This window comes from Aquarana catesbeiana, linkage group LG10 (genome assembly GCF_042186555.1).
Source record: "Aquarana catesbeiana isolate 2022-GZ linkage group LG10, ASM4218655v1, whole genome shotgun sequence".
Taxonomy (NCBI): domain Eukaryota; kingdom Metazoa; phylum Chordata; class Amphibia; order Anura; family Ranidae; genus Aquarana; species Aquarana catesbeiana.
Genome location: NC_133333.1, coordinates 221728096 through 221749862, shown reverse-complemented (window position 1 = coordinate 221749862; position 21767 = coordinate 221728096).

Here is a 21767-nt window from a genome sequence, read left to right as displayed (position 1 = left end):
ATGAGCTGTCGGCCTCTGGGAGTAACTGTAATGACGGCCTTTAACTGGGTTTATGGGGAGTTGTCTGCCCCTGAGGTTATCTTAGCCTGCTGAAATTTTGCAGTTCGAAGAGTGGCAGGTGTAATGTCCTGTCGTGAGTGTATTTGTGGTTTACTGTTTGCTATACACGACAGGGGTTGGGGACTGGTTAAGGTCGGAGGGGGGGCTGCCCGGGGGATCTGTTGGGTCGCGGGCCGTTGCTCCTCACTACCCCAGATGTGTTTGTTCTTGTTCTGAGATTAACCGTACATTACAGGGTTATAGCAGACAGTAGCAGCTAGGAGCGCAGTCTTATGTGCCCACACCCAAGGAATTTGTTGATAAAGAACACTGAGAAAGAATATTAACCCCTTGGTTGTACGTATTCTCCTCTCAAGCCGTTAGCCGAGAAACAGAGAGAGAAAAGAATGTGATATTGTAAAGAAGGAGAGAAGAAGATGTTGAAATAGTTAACAAAGTTGAACGAAGTGGCGAAAGTTATGTTGCTAAAGAAACAGGGAGAAAAATCCTGTGTGATAAAGAAAATTGGATAAAGGAAGTTAAGGAAGATGGCAATTGTATTATGTATGTGTATCACAGAGCTGATGATATGTTGGAACTTGAAACAAAAGGAGGGGAGGGACAGCACTGCCCTCCGTCTAACGACCACTCCTTTCTCACCACCCAAGCACAACCCACGGTGACAACTCAGCCCGGCGGCCATCTTAGTGCACCCATGCCTTCACTTTCTACCCAGCCCAGTGCACTTCCTGCCGGCGGCCATCTTGGTACACCCAGTAAGCTTAAACAGCCTGTACCCAGCCCTCCCTGTTTTAAACCAGGATGGTTCGTACCACACATCTGTCTTCCCCAATACGGAAGCATCACATTCCCAGGCCAGATATGTTAATGATGAAGAAGCGTCTGAGTGGGAAGCCCAACAGCAGGCAGCAAGGCCACCCACTGATTTAACCCCCAATCCGGCTCCGGACTCACAGTTCCGAGAGGATCTCAAACACATGCTGGCAACCATAAAGAACAGTGCCCCTTGCCAGCCCCTGCCCCAACAACAGTCTCGGTTACCAGAAGGGGCACCAGTGATGTATGTCGCTTTTACTCCACCACAAGCAGAGGCCTTAGTGACAAGTCTGCCTGACCCAGAGAAGCAGCCAATTCCCTTCTACCACAGGATAGTGCAGATACAAGAAACTTACTCAGCTGCCTGGAGAGACTTGATCAGCCTATGCCAAATCAAAGCAGGACATGTTTTTTGGCCAGTCATGCAGTCATGCAGCCGGCCTTCAATGATGCCTGCCTGACAAGTGCCACTTCCTACGCCTCAGGAGTGGAGTTCTGTGCACAGCTCCACGACTGGGCAAAGGAGAAGTTGACGGATCAGAAGACCACAATCCAAGATATTACTCAAGATAAAGGGGAGTCTGAAGAAGTATCATGCTAGACTCGTACAGGCCTTTGATGATCTGAGTTTCTCCCACTATGAAAAGAGACACACACGTTTCCTGCGTGGGAGTGGATGGGTTGCCCCGCTCCAGTCCATTTGTAGAGCCACTCCAAGTGGGGACATTTCCTGATTTGCTTGCCAGATTTGTGGAGTCCTCTACATGTCCCTTGAATCTACTAGGAGCTGATGTGTTGTCCGGACTACAGGCCTCAATCAGGACACGTCTGAAGGGGGGATGAAGTTACATACTCCCCTATCTTTAGAAGACTAATCTGCTTTGTGTTCTCTGCCTCTCCAGATGACACTTAATGAAGCAAAAACTTCAAGTTCAATACTGCAGGAAGTACTTGACAGAATCCCTGCGTGCCTATGGTCCACAGGACCGAAAGACAACGGTCACTTAAAAGTGCCACCAGTTTCAGTCAAGCTAAAAGAGGGCGCTTCATTGCCCCGGAAACCACAATAACCCCAAGAAGAGAACCCCTAAAGAAGAACCAGGTACCTGCTGTGGATGCCTTTGACTGCAAAATACCTCACAGAGGTGGACCTTACAAACGTTTTCTTCAGTGTCCACCCTCACCCCTCCTGCTGGTACCTTTTCGCATTCATCCACGGAAAGAAAGGGCAACATACCTAAACAGTTGTGCCACAAGGGGCACAGAACTTTCCAAGCCAGTTTGCAAAAGCTATGGCTATCATCCTTGACACATGACAAGAGGAACACCCGGAAGTGATTCTCTTCCAACATGTTGATGACCTTCTCCTTTGTGCAGCTGACTTACCCCCTGTTGAAGTCACCTCAGAAAGCCTGTTGTGCTATCTTGCCAACCAGGGCTGCAGAGCCTCAAAGCCCAAATTGCAGTGGTGCTCAACACCTGTCATTTTCCTTGGACTAATTTCCTAGTGCAGAGCATGGATTCCAGAAGCCTTCCTACTGATGCTCTGCAATCAGACCCTTCCAGATGTCTCCTGAAGAAATATCTAAGTTTGAGGCCCTTAAGTGCGCCACCCCCGGTGCTAGGGCTCCCAGCCTACGACAAAACGCTCAAGCGCTTTGTATCCAAACGTCTGGGACATGCTGCAGGTGTACTCACCCAATCACACGGCATCAGCCTACGCCCCATAGGATATTATTCCTGTCGGCTGGATGCGGTAGCAAGAGGAGGCCTATTGTGTCTGCGAGCTGACTTTGCTACACAAACCTTGCTTGACAAAACTTTGAACTTGGTCCTCGGACACTGCCTCGTTCTGCTTACTCCCCATGACGTTGTTGCCATATTCAACCAAGATCCACTTGTCCACTACCAGACACTTGAGACTCCTGTGTTCCCTCCTACTGGACAGCATTACTCTATTAAGTTGTCAAACACTGAACCCTACCACCCTTCTTCCACTTCTCGAGGGGGGAAAGGAGGAGGAGGAGTAGAGTCTTGACTTGTCACCCCATGACCACACAGGACACGCGGTCACCACTGAAAACACTGTTCTACAAGCTGAAGCCTTACCACCGGTGATGTCTGCACAGGAGGCAGAGCTGTAAGCACTTACTACAGCATGCAAATGGGCAGAGGGAAAAAGAGCCAACATTCATATGGACTCAAGATATGCTTTCAGCATTGCCCATCATTATGGTGTTATCTAGGACAGAGGATTCCTGACGCTGCAGGAACACCTGTGAAAACTTGATTGATGCCTTGCTTCTCCCAACCCTCCAACCCAAGTGACTATTATGAGTAAAGCACACGACAAACTGAACTTAAAGGAAGCTCGAGGCAATCATCTAGCCAATTCAGCTGCCAAACAGACAGCTGGTGGTCCACGGGAAGTGGACAGCAGGGTGGTAGAAGAAGACCACCCTGTGCTTACCTTACAGACTTTCCCAGTGGACAGAGTTTATCTAAAAGAACTACAGGAAACAACAAGTCCGGATAAGAAGGAAAGCTGGAAACGGAGAGGAGCAATTCTCAGAAATGGACTATTCGAGTGCAACAAGAAGCCTTGTCTACCCAGGAGTATGTACCCAGCCGTGGTGCAATGGGCACATGGAGCTGCCCACTTGACAAAGACTTTTATGAACTCTCTTATCAACAATTGTTGCACCAAGAGTTACTCCACTGACCGACAACTTCTGCAGATAATGCATTATCTGCACCAAATGTAACCCAGGACGCACAGAAAAAAAACACAGAACAAGCACCTGGCAAAAGCCCTATACCCCATTCCAGAGGATGCAAATTGATCATTCTCAAGTGCCAAGAAGTGGCAGATTCGAAAACGCCCTAGTGGAAGTGGTCACGACTGCCAGGACCACAGCTAAGAAACTACTGAGTGAGATAGTATGTAGATTTGGGGTCCCAGAGGTGATATTGAGAGATCAGGGCCCAGCCTTAACAGCAACCCTTACTAAAGAGATTTGGGCAGCACTGGGGGTTCAGTTGGCACTACACATCCCATACCACCCTCAAAGTAGCGGGAAGGTAGAAAGGATGAATGGGACACTAAAAACAGGATGTTAAAGATGGCCCAAGAGACTAACATGAGTTGGCCAGACAGTTAGCCCATTGCCCTGTTCAGTGTCAGACACACCCCCAGGGGAAACATGCCCTATCCCCTTATGAAATTTTGTTTGGTTCAGCTCCCAGACTTGGTTGTTACTTTCCACAACAGTTACAGTTGCAGTCTGATGTGTTGACTAATTATGTAACCACATTATCACGAGAATTAACCTGAATGCATGTCCAGGTGTTTTCTTCCATTCCAGATCCTGAATTAGATACAGGAACACACCAACTACTGTCTGGAGATACTTGAGTCAAGTTATGATGGTCCATTCCAACTTTTGCTGACCACAGCCACCTCAGTCAAGTTGGCCAGGAAGAACACCTGAATGCACGCTTATCACTGCAGGAGAGCGTGTTTTCGGGTGCTGCATATCCTTTTTCAGTTTGATCTAGAGGGAATCTGGACCAGTGAATGTGCCCTTGCAAAGGTCATTATGCCCCCCATATCCTAACCGAAGATACCCCTGATACATACACTGACCCAGCACACAGTCAGAGGAGGAAGCGAGCAGCTCTCTCCGGAAGCCTTTGACCCTCATGTATACATAGATGTCATAGGGGTTACAAGGGGGGTCCCTGATGAATTTAAAGCCAGGGACCAGGTAAAAGCTGGTTTTGAGTCTTTGATCCCCATAACAACTGTCAGCAAGAATGTAGATTGGATTAACTACATGTCATGGTTATGCAATAGAGTTTGTCGATCAGCATACCTGTCTCCATGTGTTCATCTCTAGAGACCAGCTGACCCTCACCTGACTGCTTTTGTAACCTCTCCTCTAAGCATGGCCCCACCCCAGGCCCTATCAGGGAACCCTATATTAACCTGTGCACCGCAAGCCAGCAGTGATGATCAACCATTGTGTGTTAGCCTCTGTGTGTACTTGCTGTGTTTCATACATCTGATTCCTGTTACTGACTTTGGCATGTTCCCGACCATCCCTGTTTGCCTGTGACCCTGAACCTTGGCTTGTCCCTTACTTTCCTTGTTGTTCTAGCCTGCTGCCTCCTTCCTCTTCTCCTGTAGTCTACCGTGAGCGTGAGCTGTGAGACCCTGGGGGCCGCGACCTGGAGCCAGACTGCAGCGCAGTCCATCCTTACCATTAAAGGCTCTGGTGAACACCTGCTGGCTCTTAGACTCCGCACCCTGGGGAATCTATGCTCTAGCTCCCAGTGGGATCTGTGTCAGTGATCCAGTAGACCTGCTTCCTGAACCTCCCAGGGTTCAATCCGCAGCAGTCAGCCGTAGGGTCCACTACCTTGCGGTGCACTTCTGATCCCAACGGTGTGCATCTGTCACCCAGCCTCTAGGTGACCTGACACTACACATATTATAACCAACAGAGATTTGTAAATTACACTAAAGATGCCCTCCAGGGAATTGCTGACCAGTTAGCCCCCACTTCCTACATGACATTCCAGGACCGGATGGCCTTAGACATGGTGCTAGCTGGGAAAGGAGGTGTTTTGTAAAATCATAGAAAAAAAAACGGGAACCTGTTGTACATACATTCCTGATAATACTGGCCCAAATGGTAAGGTTACTCTAGCTATAAAGAAATTAGAAGATCTGTCATTGGAGTTGAAGAAGAACTCAGGTACCACAGACCCATGGGACCAATATTTTAGCTGGATGAGTGGGTGGCAGAAGGTGCTCGCCCAGATACGGGTAAGGGTATTAATAATCCTGGTTCTTTTAGCTCTGATTGTATGCTGTATTCTACCTTTCGTAAAAAGTTAATGAGCAAGGCTGTAGACAATAGCACACCTACATTTCTCCACCAAGAAGAAGAGGACCTCCTTATGATGGAAGATGACAAACCCTTCACTCCTCTACAGTCACTCCCTGTCCATAATCTCACAATCCTATAGGGTTATAGGGATAGATAGCGCCTGACTGCACCTCTCCAGCTGTATCGAGGAGGGAAGTGAACAGTTGCTGCCCAATTCTATATACAGCCTAAAAGAGTTGCTGAGGAGAAGGGCCAGGCCAAAGTAGGACCTTTAGTATTAGGGACAGAAAAGAGAAAATAGTCATTTTAGGGGGGATTGTGAAGGAATGTGATGTAAATAATAATAATAATAATCTGAAAATGTCTATTTTCTTATGTGCATACATATTTTTCTCCTTACTCATTATATAAGTATACAGATTAGCTCTGTTCCTATAGTTTTCTCAAAATGGCGGGTACCCCCTACATCCCACACATCAGAAGAACGCGGAACTGAAGATAAAACCAAGGACAGCCAAACCTCGTTATGAAGATTCTCCATCTTCTTTTCTATCCTAACCAATGAGATGTACCTATTAGACTAACGTAGCAATGACGTATTTGTGTGTATAAAACATTAGCACCGCCTTGAATAAATTAGAAGTGTAAAAAGTAACGGAGCTGAGCGTGTCTCAGAGTGTTTACTTTTATATGCATGCATATCCACACTTTCCAATTAGAGACAGCAGCAGATAACCTTGGGCTCGATTGGAGCTCTTAATCATTTCCATAACATAACCACTGATAGCTACTGTAAAAATGACCCTGGCAGGAAATGGGTTAAACACTAGGGGGCGATGAAGGGGTTAAGTGTGTTCCCTCAGTGTGTTCTAACTGTGGGGGGAGATGGGCTCACTACAACATGACAGAGATCACTGCTCCAGATGACAGGGAGCAGTAGATCCCTGTCATGTTGCTAGGCAGAACAGGGAAATGCCTTGTTTACATAGGCCTCTCCTCACCGCAATCGCGGGCCGCCGGCGAACATCGAGTTTGCGGGAGCCGTGGGCACGCTGTCGCGCCAATTTCAAAGGGACATACGGGTACTCCCTTTTGCTTGCCCGTGCCAGTCTGCCATCATAAATCGGCGTGAGCCGGTCGGCATGTGGTTAAGGTTCAATGTGCTGTATGTTCAGAGATGGTTTTTGGTTATTCTGCATACCTTGGTTGGAACAAGTGGTTATTTCAGCTACTGTTGCCTTTCTATCATCTCCTCTGACCTCTGACATCAACAAGGCATTGGATATTTTCTCTTTTTCAGACCATTCTCTGTAAACCTGAGAGATGGCTGTGCATGAAAATCCCAGTAGATCGGCAGTTTTTGAAATACTTAGACCAGCCCGTCTGGCACCAACAACCATGCCACGTTCAAAGTCACTTAAATTCCCTTTCTTCCTCATTCTGATGCTCAGTTTGAAGTTCAGCAAGTTGTCTTCACCACATCTAGACGCCTAAATGCCTTCAGTTGCTGCCATGTGATTGGCTGATTAGCAATTTGTGTTACCAAGCAATTGAACAGGTGTACCTAATAAAGTGGCCAGTGAGTATATGTTTTTGGTGCCGAGCGGCAGGGTTTTTTTTTTTCTTTTTCATTCAACCCAGTGGGCTGAACAAAAGAAAACTGAGGAACTTGCTGTACTAATTATGAAATGTTAGTACAGCGATCTCCACACTGAGCTATTGTGTTCTGACAGGGGGACTGGCCCCCCTGCCAGAACACACCGGTCAGGGCTTGCAGCCATTGGCTGCAAGCGCTGATCATATGCCAATCAGCTGCTGGTTTTCCAGCATGCTCGTTCAACAGAAACCAGACAGGCTGCTGTACACACTGGTCGAATGTGTACCAGCCTTAAGGAGTGGGGAGGCCTGGTGTCTGTGTGTAAGGAGCAGAAAGGTTGGGTGTCTCTAACTACTGTTTAATGCCCCTACATCTCCAGATATATGTAGAAGGTCATTATCTGCAGCCCCCCCCCCCCCATCCCCCCCCCCCCCGGGACCATCACTTACGCGAGTCTGCACATAATATGTGTTAAATGGTTTCTGTGTATGTATTGATTGTGGAAATAAATAAAGATTTAACATGTTAAATGGTGTGTGCGAAGAGGACTGAGAGGGATCAGGGGCTGCCGCTATCATTAACACAGTGAAGAAATGTTTACACCTCATTACCCTCCATATTCCCAGGCTTATTTCTGGTGTCTTCTGGGTATAATATGGTGCGGCCATGTACAGAGATATTAAATCCTTATTGAACAGGTTTTGCCACAACAGTACACTACACAATGTCCTACACCAACAGCTCACAAAGTATTCTGCATTAATGTACTGGAGTACATTAAAAATTAAATGAGATTGGGGTACAATAACAGGACAGAAGGAGGGATTGGGGTATAAGAGAGGGACAACGGGAGGAATTGAGGCACAACAGAGGGACAAATAGGGTGGGATTGGGATACAATAGATGGACGGGGGGGGGGTACCATAAAGGAAAGCAAAGTAAATATAGGAGAAGAGGAGTGACTGGGGTGCAATAGAGAGACACAATGGGAATTGGATAAAACAGAGGAATAAAAGGGTGACTACAGGAGCCGCTGGTTAATTTGGGTCCTCTGCTCCTGTTCAGCCATATGTGAGGCCTCAACCACCAGTATATCTTTTTGTGAACCTTGACAAGCACGCAAGAATTAGACCTACAACTCTATGAAAGAATAACAGAATGTATTGGCAACTTAAAGTAAACCAGTGTACAACATAAGTTATCTAACTATAGTCCTAAATGTGAATCTTCTGCCGGCTAGGTTGGGGCCCTTGAAGACTTTGTTACGCTGGGGAAAAGGGATATCTGAGGATAAAGCACACAGGCGCCATTCTAAGTGCAGTATAACAGTAAATTTAATGCACAAAATGGATATACATACTCACAAGGGTAGGGTAAAAACAGGCATTTTTGGCATAGATCACCTAGCGTCCGAGAAGGGGGGTGCATCTGTAGATCTGCTGGATGGTTACTCAGAGCGGGATCTGGAACACACAGGGAGCCGAGGGATGACGTCACTTCCGGATTTGTGATAAACCAATAGGCGTCGTGTTTACGGAGCATGCGCTCCTTCTTCAGGCCTAACGGAGGCCATGTTGGATGAGGGCTTATAAGCACTGGTGCTGCTGCTGCTGCGGGGTCCTAGAGTCCTATGGCTATAGATATACCACATACATATATTGCTGGCTTAATGGTGATGCAGAGAGAGATATATGAAGCTCAGCAGATGGAACTATAAAACTACGTTACTAACTGGGCATATAAAAGGATCATTGGAATTAATATAATAAGGAGGGGGCATTGAGAAACATTTATAAAAACGGCACTACAAAACAGCATAGTGCAGAAAAACACACACACGCACATTAAGAGAATATATTAAGAGAATACCAGTATATTGCGATAAGAAATTTGGCCATAAACCAAATTGGTTAAATGGGAAATTGTGTGTATGGATACAAAGTACGGATCGGAACGATCATGAATAACTAGTAATAATGAATATGATTAATATAATCATTATAAAAATAATAATAATGAAAATAAAAATAAAATAAAAATAAAAATAAAATGAAATACAATAATAATAATAATAATAATAATAATAATAGTAACAAAAATGAAAATAATAAAAACATAAAAATAAATGTAAATAATGAATGGGAAAAACAATTGTTCCTGTTTGTACACTTATTCAAAATATTATCAGGATTGATGGGGTATTACAACTTATATATATATATGTACTTACATATATATATGTGTGTGTGTGTGTGTGTACTGTACCATTCTATAATTATATAATTTTATAATCCCACTTTATAATTATACCATTCTATGATCCCACTGGAGGAATGGGGGATCATACAATGGATACGTATGTTGGCCAACACAGGTACCACATCAAACCACACATGTGAGTGGGGGGGGTTGTTAGTTTTGGATTGGGAGGGGGAGGGATAAAAGGGAGGTGGAGACGGGGGGAGAGGGGGCGAGAGAGGGGGAATAAAAAAGAGGGAGGGAAGTGTTATAAAAGGGGGTGTGGTTAGCGAGGAACAAGGCCAACACTGTCAAGATGGGAAAAGGGGGGGGAGAAGGGTAAAGGAAATGAAGGGGACATATGAGTCAAATCAAACTATTGACCTCTATTTTCTCATTTAGGCCTCCGGACGTGAGAGAATCCCAGGTGTATATGCAGTACGTCTCCCTGACAGAAACATTTGAAATGCTCTGCCAGTTGGAACGTACCAGGGACAGACTTTATAATGCAAACCCTAAGGCCCGCAGAGGATTTTCCATGTTGTGTGTGTCGGGGCACACTATGTATGTCATCTCCACCCTCCACAAACCGGCGATGTTCCCCAAACCTCATCCTCAGCGTCCGTATGGTCCTCCCAACGTAATGCAAGCCACAAGGTCAAAAAAGGAAATAGACCACGAATTATGTGGAACAATTGAATAAGCTGGAGACCTGGTACATGTTTCCTTGTGCCTTAAATAATTTTTGCCCGTGGTTGACTTACGGCACTGGTACATGCCAACTAGAGGAATGAGGCATAAAGTTTGTGTCAAGGAAATGGGGTGATATTTATACTTGCTGGGAGCTACTAGTTTTTGATGTTCCTGGCTTTTCTGTATGACAATTTAGGTTTGGCCTGGATAGTAGATTGCAACTGAGGATCCTCAAGTAAAATGGACCAATGTTTGCCCAATATGCGTTCCATTTCATTATGTTTAGTGTGGAATTGGGTGACAAACCTAACTGGTTTAACAATAGACTGGTTAGTGTCTTTGTGCTGCACAGAGTGATCAGACAAATAGAAGTTGAAGGCTTCATCTATGAGTTTGGGTGGGAAGGCTTTCTCAGTGAATTTTTGTTTGCGATAGGACCCTTGTTCAATATAATCTAATTCCCTGGTACAGTTCCTGCGAAGGCGGCAGAACATTATTAATCCACCTAGGGTGATGGCAACTGTCGTGGTACAGGAAAGAGTTGCCAGCTGTGGGCTTGGTGTAATTTTTGGATAATATTTGGCCCTCTTGGTGGTACAACGTTAAATCTAGGAATGATAACTGTTGGGAATAGTGTTCTGAAGTGAAGGATAAACTGTATGCATTGTTGTTGCAATGCTGTAAGAATTCTATGAACAGGGACTCTGGGCTGTCCCAGATGACAAAGATGTCAATATATCTCCCATAAAAAATGATATGGGAGATATATGGATTATTGAGCCAGATGTAATTGGCTTCCCAGAGTCCCATGGTGAGGTTGGCATAGCTAGGGGCAAAATTTGCCCACATAGCTGTGCCCATTACCTGTAAATAGAATTCTCCATTGAATTCAAAATAATTATGTGTTAGGCAGAATTCTGTCGCTTCCAGAATTGACAGTGTTGGCCTTGTCCCTCGCTAACCACACCCCCTTCAAAATTCTTCTATAACACTTCCCCCTTTCCCCTCCCTCTTTGTTCTTCTCCCTCTCTCCCCCCTGTCTTCACCTCCTTTCCCCCTCAATCCAAAACCAACAACCCCCCCACTCACATGTGTGGTTTGATGTGGTACCTGTGTTGGCCAACATACGTATCCATTGTTTGATCCCCCATTCCTCCAGTGGGATCATAGAATGGTATCATTATAAAGTGGGATTATAAAATTATATAATTATAGAATGGTACAGTACACACACACAGACACACACATATATATATATATATATGTATAAAACCATATCTAAATAATTTCTTCATTCATGATCCTTTTCTTTTCCTTTATCCTTGCCCGAGAAAAAATTTGAAATAAGAGGAAAATTCAGAAGCACCACATCCCATATAGTAAATTTTGAAATTGGAAGGAGGGCATTGAGGCCTATTATGTGGGCCTCAGGGACTTTTAACGGTGCTGAGATCAAAAAATATATATACAAAGTGTATCATAAAATAATATTTTATTTAAACAATCTCATTAAAAACAGACATAGGCAAAAGAAAATAAATGAAAAACAAAATGGGGTAATTCTTTGATACAAAAATTAATACCACTTTCTCAACATGTTTCGCTTTCATAAGCTTCTTCAGGAGATATATTTGTGATATTAAAGTCAGCTATAGGAGATAGAGAAAATATATATATAAACAATACATGTATATGTCTGCTTGTACGTCAAACAATTATATTTATCCTTATTTTTATTATAGACAAAGTATTAAACAATAAATAAAAAAAATAAAAAAAAAAAAAAAAAAAAAGGAGTAAGCAAGTCTTAATATATCTGTAAACATCACATGTTCAAATATTCAAATATGAAGTATAAAGTATAAAGTATATACGAGAAAAAAAAAAAAAAAAAAAAAAACACACAACACACACATGTCATATATATATATACTGTCATCATTCAGTTTAAATAAGGGGGCTTACCTTTACTAAAGTAAAGAAGAAAAAGAGGAGGGGGAAAAAAAAAAAAAAAAATTGTGAGGGGTAGGGTTTTTTTTCTGTAATGGCAAATGCTTTCTCCTCAGTCCTCACTTCCCAAAAAGAGGCATGCAGAGAGGGATAAAACTAAGAATTCTCTAAGAGGAGAAAAATTAAAATCAGTATATATGTATAGATATGGTCAATTTGAATTAAAGTGCACTAGTCAGTAACATATATATAGGGATGAAAAGAAATCAGGTAATTACCTCCGGTAGAATCAATTGGGATTGACACAAATTACATCCAGAAGATGAGGATAGCAGAATTGCTTAAAAAAGTAAAAGAACGGTTCTGGTATTTTAGTGAAGTGACAGTCGAGGAAGGGGCAATATGCATCCATACGCAGCTGCTGAGTGAGCTGGACCTGGAGGTATTGCTGCACACTTTCACAAAGAACCTGAGGGATAAAAGTATAATCGGAGGGTATATTGAAATGTCATATAGACTAAAGTGCATCGTTACTGCAAGTAAGGGGATAGATGAGAAAACTTACTGTTGGTAGTTAATATCCTGTTGAAGGAGTCCCGTTGTCCATTAGGAGAGTGTCTGCCCCATGTATTAAACAAGAGAGTGACAGAGGTTAGCGGGGAAACGAAGCCCCGCTTTTAAACCTCTCCAGCGTGACGACGTCTGACTCGTCATCACGCTGCGGACTAAAGGAGACACCTGCGCATGCGCACGTATCCGATTTCTATTCAGGAAATAGCATAGGTGACGTCAGGCATTACAGGCCGACCCGCGGCCATCTTGGGAAATCCTGTGCCCTGAGTATAATACTACGGAAGCTCATAGGGCTCAAAAAGGCAAAAATATAGATTCTACATAATGTATAATGACGCGGTTTGGGGTAAAAGGTCTCTGAAAGAGCACAACTATGCCGCAACCATAAATGGGAAAACTATATACCCTGTATTATAATTTTTAAAGAGGCCCAAAGATGATAACAATAATGTGGTAGCATAGTGATGCCATTGTATGTAAATCGGAAAACGAGAAATGCAGCATTCGGTGTCTAAACACGGGCGACTAAGCCATCAAGACATTGATTAGGAATTGAGAAGTATATATATAAGAAAATTGATCCTTCAATCAGTTACATCAATCCATATATAACTGATTGATGTAACTGATTGAAGGATCAATTTTCTTATATATATATACTTCTCTAAATTTAATTTTATTACATCTTTTTGATATTTATTCACTTTATGATTTGGAGTATGGTATGGGCCTATGCTTTACTCTCGGTCCCCTTCCCTCCATCCCTTTTGGTATGCACGGACACCCCGGGCACTCAGCTAATCAATTCCTAATCAATGTCTTGATGGCTTAGTCGCCCGTGTTTAGACACCGAATGTTGCATTTCTCGTTTTCCGATTTACATACAATGGCATCACTATGCTACCACATTATTGTTATCATCTTTGGGCCTCTTTAAAAATTATAATACAGGGTATATAGTTTTCCCATTTATGGTTGCGGCATAGTTGTGCTCTTTCAGAGACCTTTTACCCCAAACCGCGTCATTATACATTATGTAGAATCTATATTTTTGCCTTTTTGAGCCCTATGAGCTTCCGTAGTATTATACTCAGGGCACAGGATTTCCCAAGATGGCCGCGGGTCGGCCTGTAATGCCTGACGTCACCTATGCTATTTCCTGAATAGAAATCGGATACGTGCGCATGCGCAGGTGTCTCCTTTAGTCCGCAGCGTGATGACGAGTCAGACGTCGTCACGCTGGAGAGGTTTAAAAGCGGGGCTTCGTTTCCCCGCTAACCTCTGTCACTCTCTTGTTTAATACATGGGGCAGACACTCTCCTAATGGACAACGGGACTCCTTCAACAGGATATTAACTACCAACAGTAAGTTTTCTCATCTATCCCCTTACTTGCAGTAACGATGCACTTTAGTCTATATGACATTTCAATATACCCTCCGATTATACTTTTATCCCTCAGGTTCTTTGTGAAAGTGTGCAGCAATACCTCCAGGTCCAGCTCACTCAGCAGCTGCGTATGGATGCATATTGCCCCTTCCTCGACTGTCACTTCACTAAAATACCAGAACCGTTCTTTTACTTTTTTAAGCAATTCTGCTATCCTCATCTTCTGGATGTAATTTGTGTCAATCCCAATTGATTCTACCGGAGGTAATTACCTGATTTCTTTTCATCCCTATATATATGTTACTGACTAGTGCACTTTAATTCAAATTGACCATATCTATACATATATACTGATTTTAATTTTTCTCCTCTTAGAGAATTCTTAGTTTTATCCCTCTCTGCATGCCTCTTTTTGGGAAGTGAGGACTGAGGAGAAAGCATTTGCCATTACAGAAAAAAAACCCTACCCCTCACAATTTTTTTTTTTTTTCCCCCCTCCTCTTTTTCTTCTTTACTTTAGTAAAGGTAAGCCCCCTTATTTAAACTGAATGATGACAGTATATATATATATGACATGTGTGTGTTGTGTGTTTTTTTTTTTTTTTTTTTTCTCGTATATACTTTATACTTTATACTTCATATTTGAATATTTGAACATGTGATGTTTACAGATATATTAAGACTTGCTTACTCCTTTTTTTTTTTTTTTTTTTTTTTTTTTTTTTATTTATTGTTTAATACTTTGTCTATAATAAAAATAAGGATAAATATAATTGTTTGACGTACAAGCAGACATATACATGTATTGTTTATATATATATTTTCTCTATCTCCTATAGCTGACTTTAATATCACAAATATATCTCCTGAAGAAGCTTATGAAAGCGAAACATGTTGAGAAAGTGGTATTAATTTTTGTATCAAAGAATTACCCCATTTTGTTTTTCATTTATTTTCTTTTGCCTATGTCTGTTTTTAATGAGATTGTTTAAATAAAATATTATTTTATGATACACTTTGTATATATATTTTTTGATCTCAGCACCGTTAAAAGTCCCTGAGGCCCACATAATAGGCCTCAATGCCCTCCTTCCTTTATCCTTGCCCATTTATTTATCCCAGGCCCTTAAGGTCTTTAATTACAAAAGTAAGTACCCATAGAAATAGTAATACAAAGTTGTAATACCCCATCAACAATAATGTACCATGACTCTAGGTTTGTTGTGATCAATCCCAATAATATTTTGAATAAGTGTACAAACAGGAACAATTGCTTTTCCCATTCATTATTTACATCTATTTTTACATTTATTTTTATTTTTTTATTTTTATTTTATTTTTTATTTTCATTATTATTATTGTTTTTATAATGATTACCGTATTTATCGGCGTATAACACGCACTTTTTTCCCCTTAAAATCAGGGGAAAGTCGCAGGTGCGTGTTATACGCCGATACCATGCGATCCTGAGCTGCACAACTTCAAAATCGCCGACCGCGATTTGAAAATGGCGCCGCCGGCGCCGAAATACACAGAGCCGGTCCTCGGCTCTTTCCGGCGGTTCTCGTTCACTTTCGGCTCCACTCGTAGTCCCGAGCGGAGCAATCCGAACCGCTCGGGACTACGAGTGGAGCCGAAAGTGAACGAGAGCCGCCGGAAAGAGCCGAGGACCGGTGTTCTGACATATACTGTCCTCCTATCGGATAGTGTCCGCTGCGTACTGCGCAGGCGCAGCGCTTGCGCAGTATGGAGCAGAAGGAGATGCCGAAAATGCCCGAAGTTGATCAGCTGACCATCAGCTGTACACGGCGCTCGGGCACTTGTTAGCGATGGCTGTGTAAGAGGGCCCCTCTTTGAAGACAGGGGATCGAAGGCTGCACTGGGGAAGGCTGCACTGGGCAAGGCTGCACTGGGGAAGGCTGCACTGGGGAAGGCTGCACTGGGGAAGGCTGCACTGGGGAAGGCTGCACTGACAAGGCTGCACTGGGGAAGGCTGCACTGACATGGCTGCACTGACATGGCTGCACTGACATGGCTGCACTGACAAGGCTGCACTGACAAGGCTGCACTGGGGAAGGCTGCACTGACAAGGCTGCACTGGGGAAGGCTGCACTGACAAGGCTGCACTGGGGAAGGCTGCACTGACAAGGCTGCACTGGGGCAAGGCTGCACTGAGAAGGCTGCAATGATGGGCATTTAAATGTAAGTTTTTTTCCCTTCAACTTCCCTCCTAAAAGTTTTTTTTCCTTAAAATTCCCTCCTAAATTGGGGTGCGTGTTATACGCCGGTGCGTGTTATACGCCGATAAATACGGTATATTAATCATATTCATTAATACAAGTTAGTCATGATCGTCCCGATTCATACGTTGTATCCATACACACAATTTCCCATTTAACCAATTTGGTTTATGGACAAATTTCTTATCACAATATACTCTCTTAATGTGCGTGTGTGTTTTTCTGCTGTGTGCTGCACTATGCTGTTTTGTAGTGCCGTTTTTACAAATGTTTCTCAATGCTCCATCCTTATTATATTAATTCCAATGATCCTTTTATATGCCCAGTTAGTAAAGTAGTTTTATAGTTCCGTCTGCTGAGCTTCAAATATCTCTCTCTGCATCACCATTAAGCCAGCAATATATGTATGTGGTATATCTATAGCCACAGGACTCTAGGACCCAAGAGGCGGCGGCACCAGTGCTTATAAGCCCTTATCCAACATGGCCCCCTGTTAGGCCTGAAGGACCGCATGCTCCATAAATACGTTGCCTATTGGTTCATCATAAATCCGAAAGTGACGTCATCCCTCGGCTCCCTGTGTGTTCCAGATCCAGGAAGCTTCGGCGACCACCGGCGTATCCCGCTCTGAGTAACCAGCCAGCAGCTCTACGGATGCACCCCCCTTCTCGGACGCAAGGCAATCTATGCCAAAAATGCCTGTTTTTACCCTACTCTTGTGAGTATGTATATCCGTCTTGTGCATTAAATTTACATTATACTGCGCTTAGAGTGGCGCCTGTGTGCTTTATCCTCAGCTGTTCCAAGATTTGCTTTTCATCTTCCACTGGGCTGCCTTCAAGGTGTTATCATACAGACTATATGGAGTTTTTATCAGTCATTTTTTTTAAACGTAATCATCCCCCATTTCCCATTTACTTATCAGACTGGTGGACTGACACTGAGTCTGGTGCAAGCGCCAACTTTTCTCTATGTATATAAAAGGGATATGTCTGTGGTCTGGATGGTTACAGTACTGCACCTCAGGAGTTGGATTAAGTAATAAGGGGGGGATCTTTGGATACAGTTGAGTAGTTAAATGAAGAGTAGGCACAGTTGCAGCAATTAGATGAATTGTAGGCACATCTGCAGCAGTTAGAAGAAAGGGTGTGAACAGTTGCAGCAATGGGATGAAAAGAACAGGTAAATTGAATCTAGTTCAGCAACAGCTGCAACAATAGTGTATGTATAGACAACTTACATGAAAAGAGTAGGATAATACAGCGCTCTCTGGATACAATGAATCTAGAACGGGGGGGGACAATCAGGTATCTATTGGAAATATAAAAATACAAACTGTGGCCGTAAAAACAATATGACAGTGGTTTAGGGACAGTGTTAAAAACACTAATACTAAAAATAACATTAGTAGCAATATTAAAACCAATATTAAAAGCAATATTGTTGAAAAAAGTCCATTCAAGCCTGGGGAAGGGACACGCGTGTCCCGAACGCGAGCACCTCCCGCCGACCCGTCCCGGAAGTGACGTCTGTCTCTGCGAGCAGTGTATACCATCGATCCCCTTCCTATCCACCAGACAGCACAGTGAACCAGCAGTGTGACCGGCACAGGATCGCATCCATGAAGACACAGCCACCGCCACATCCATACTGGACCTTCCTCTCTCTCACCTGGCCGTCAGGAGCGGATGACATTTCATGCCCTTTGTTCATCTACTTTTGTAAGTGTTTTTAAACCATTTCCTTGATTAAATCAATTTGCATACTGCACTTAGAGGGCGCTGTTCTTTTTATCTCTCATCTATGGACAACTTACCTGCACCTACACCTGGAGACTAATAACAATGTCAAAGATTCAGCTTAACTGTGGGTCTGTGAATTACTCACTACTCTCCTGTAGCAGTTGGCTGAGGTGTTGGGGGGGCTTAGTTTGTTGACCGTTAAATGTGGAAAGAAGAATAACAAGTATTTTGGCGGGTCACCGCCATGGCTCCTCCAGCGGGCCAGAACAGCAATGGCTTGGGTCACAGACTGGTGATCCAGAATAGTTACAGCTTTTCCTTCAGCAAAGTCTAGCTCAGTCCAGCTACCTGGGTCAGGGTTCAACAGAGTTCAGCATACAAGCAGCTCACCAACTCCTTTCATTCCCAGTGAGACACAGCACAGCACCTCTTCCTCTGCAGCCGCTCTCTCCAACAGCCCCGCTCCTTCCTACTCTCGGGTATCATAGGGTACAGTAGTTGATCTCCCAGTATTGGCAATGACTCCGATCTCCATCCAGATTACCTCTCCAACAGTGCTGCAGCCCAAAGTCACCTTCAATCAAAAAGCACACCTGCTGCAGTCATCTCGTGGGTGAAAAATAGTACCGCAGAGCCAGTAACATCACCTCCTGTTACACTAGGATACTACAAAAGAGGAATTGTGGTAAATAAAGGGACAAAAGGGTAACTGGAATAAGAGGGAGAATTTGGGACAGCAGAGTGACAGAGTTGGATCAGGATAAAACAGAGGGCTGGAACCCCCTTCCAGGGTACTATAATGAGATAGAAGAGGAATCGGGGTATAATAGAAAGACAGCGGGGGCATTACATTAAAGTGGAGGGGCATAGGAGATTGGGGGTACAACAAAAAGATAGAGGTGGGATTGGGATACAGTAGAGGTGAACTGAATGAGGGATGGTGGGAACAGACACCATGGAGTAATGTTAATGTTCTATAGAAGGTATAATGGAGGAGTGGAGACCCCCCACCACCACCACCACACACACACACACCTTCCAGAGAATCCAGACAATAGAATTGATGGTGGGAACTGACTGACACTATGGATTAACATAAATGTTCTGGAGAAGATATGATGGGAAAGTAGACAACCCCATCCTCCAGGCAATGGTAGAAATGTATTATCTAAAGTAGCTACATGTACATTGTTCTCTCCAGTTTTAGTAAATAACCCCACAGTGTGTCTAGGAGCTCTGAATGGGTTAACATCAAACCACTGAGCATCCTTCCTGCTCTGTGCTATCCAGCTCCCTTGCTTGCTGCTGGGCTGTGGCACCCCAGACAGAGGATGTTGCAATCTTCATTAAGCTAATGGGATGTTAATTTGTTTGCAGATGGAGCCTCATTGCTTCCAAGGAGGGGGTAATAGACACGAGTATGATGGGATTAAATTTCTGGTGCAGTTGTTGATGGAGAAGTTGGGGGGGTTAGACATCACTGAAATTGCCTCTGTGTGACCAGGACATGATCACCATTTTATGTTGCACAATAAAACAAGTGTGTGGCAGGGATTGTGCTGAATACTGGCCTTTGTAAGTTGATCCTCCCTTCCTGCAGTCCATTCACTTGTCATCTGCTTATCCAACCTGGAAAAAAAAGAGGCACAAAACATGACACCAATCCACCTCTTCCATATTCACAACACTGCACCATCTTCTCCATACCCACTATACAGTACTCTGAATGGAAGAGGCTAACAACCTCACTTATACACCAACACCTTCTCTGCATCCGCTATTATTTGCCTAGAACAACCTGGCAGCGTCACTTATACACCTACACCTTCTCTCTATCTGCTGTACTCTGTCAGAAAGAGAGAATCCATATTGTTGTTAGTTGCTTAACCTCCTTTGTTATAATGTTCTCACTAACTAAACAACCTAAGCTGGCACTGGGGATGCCTTGCATTAAAGAACATCTAACACCAAGGCTGTGGAGATTTTTGTAGGCTCCAAGGGTAGTTCGGAGTTTAACATGAATCCAGTCTTCTTTCTTTTGTGCTCTGGTATCTGGCCATGGAGAAGAGAGAGTGGGCTATCTGGCTATAGAAAGGAGAATGTGGGCTCTCTGACCATGGAGAACAGAGTGTGGACTTCCTGGCTATGGAGAAGAAAAGGTGGGTTACCTGTCTATAGAGCAGTGAAGGTGGGCTCTGTGACGGAACCACTTTGGCACCCCGCTTGGGTGCCTCTTTCAGCTGGGAGTAGGAGCTTCACTACATCAGCTTGTCACTGGGAGAGGGGCCACCTGCCCCGGCTCCCTGAAACTTTAGGATTGTTGCCAGTACTGCCCAGAGGTTGGTAGCACTCTGCCCTGATGCCAGTGCTTCTGCTGGAGAAGTTTGTTGTAACTCCACAGATGCTGCTGGCATAATATCCCATGTCTCTGTCAGTGGTGTGGGAGAAAGGCCGGCTGCTTCTTCTCTGAAGAAGACTGAAGCTGCTGTTGATGCTGGGCAGAGCTCAGTGATGTTCTGCCCTGATGCCAGTTCTTCCGCTGGAAAGTAAAATGAAAAGCCAATGGCCTTGCACAAATCCTCCAGGGCCACCAATTGCTGTAGGCAGAGGTCAGCAGGTTCACTGGGTTGTTCCTCCTCGGCAGAAAGGTCTATTAAATGGCCACAGAGAAAAGAGGGTGGGCTCCCTGACCACGGAGAAAAGAGGGTGGGCTCACTGACCACGGAGAAAAGAGGGTGGGCTCCCTGGCCACAGAGAAAAGAGGGTGGGCTCCCTGGCCACAGAGAAAAGAGGGTGGGCTCCCTGACCATGGAGAAAAGAGGGTGGGCTCCCTGGCCACAGAGAAAAGAGAGTGGGCTCCCTGGCCACAGAGAAAAGAGAGTGGGCTCCCTGACCACGGAGAAAAGAGGGTGGGCTCCCTGACCACGGAGAAAAGAGGGTGGGCTCCCTGACCACGGAGAAAAGAGGGTGGGCTCCCTGGCCACAGAGAAAAGAGGGTGGGCTCCCTGGCCACAGAGAAAAGAGGGTGGGCTCCCTGGCCACAGAGAAAAGAGGGTGGGCTCCCTGGCCACGGGGAAAAAAAAGGATGTACTCCCTGGCCATGCAGAACAGAGCAGGTGTGCTTGTTAAAGGAAAAGCAGCTTTGCCTGTCAGTGAAGTGGACTGATTTGACTGGATGACTGCATGGCAAAGTTTACTTTTCTCTGATTTTATTTTTCTGGCTTTACCCTTGTATTGAAACTTTTTTTTTATAATTTTACTTACTGAATAAACAAAAGATGGCTTGGCAGTCCTAAAACCAAGAACGGTGAGTAACCTTACATTGAAATGCTCACTGTTTAAAACTGAACCCACACAATATAATATGAATATACAGTGCCTTAAAAAAAAATATTCATACCCCTTGAAATTTTCCACATTTTGTCATGTTACAACCAAAAACGTAAATGTATTTTATTGGGATTTTATGTGATAGACCAACACAAAGTGGCACATAATTGTGAAGTGAAAGGAAAACGATAAATGGTTTTCGATTTTCTTTTACAAATAAATATCTGAAAAGTGTGGGGTGCATT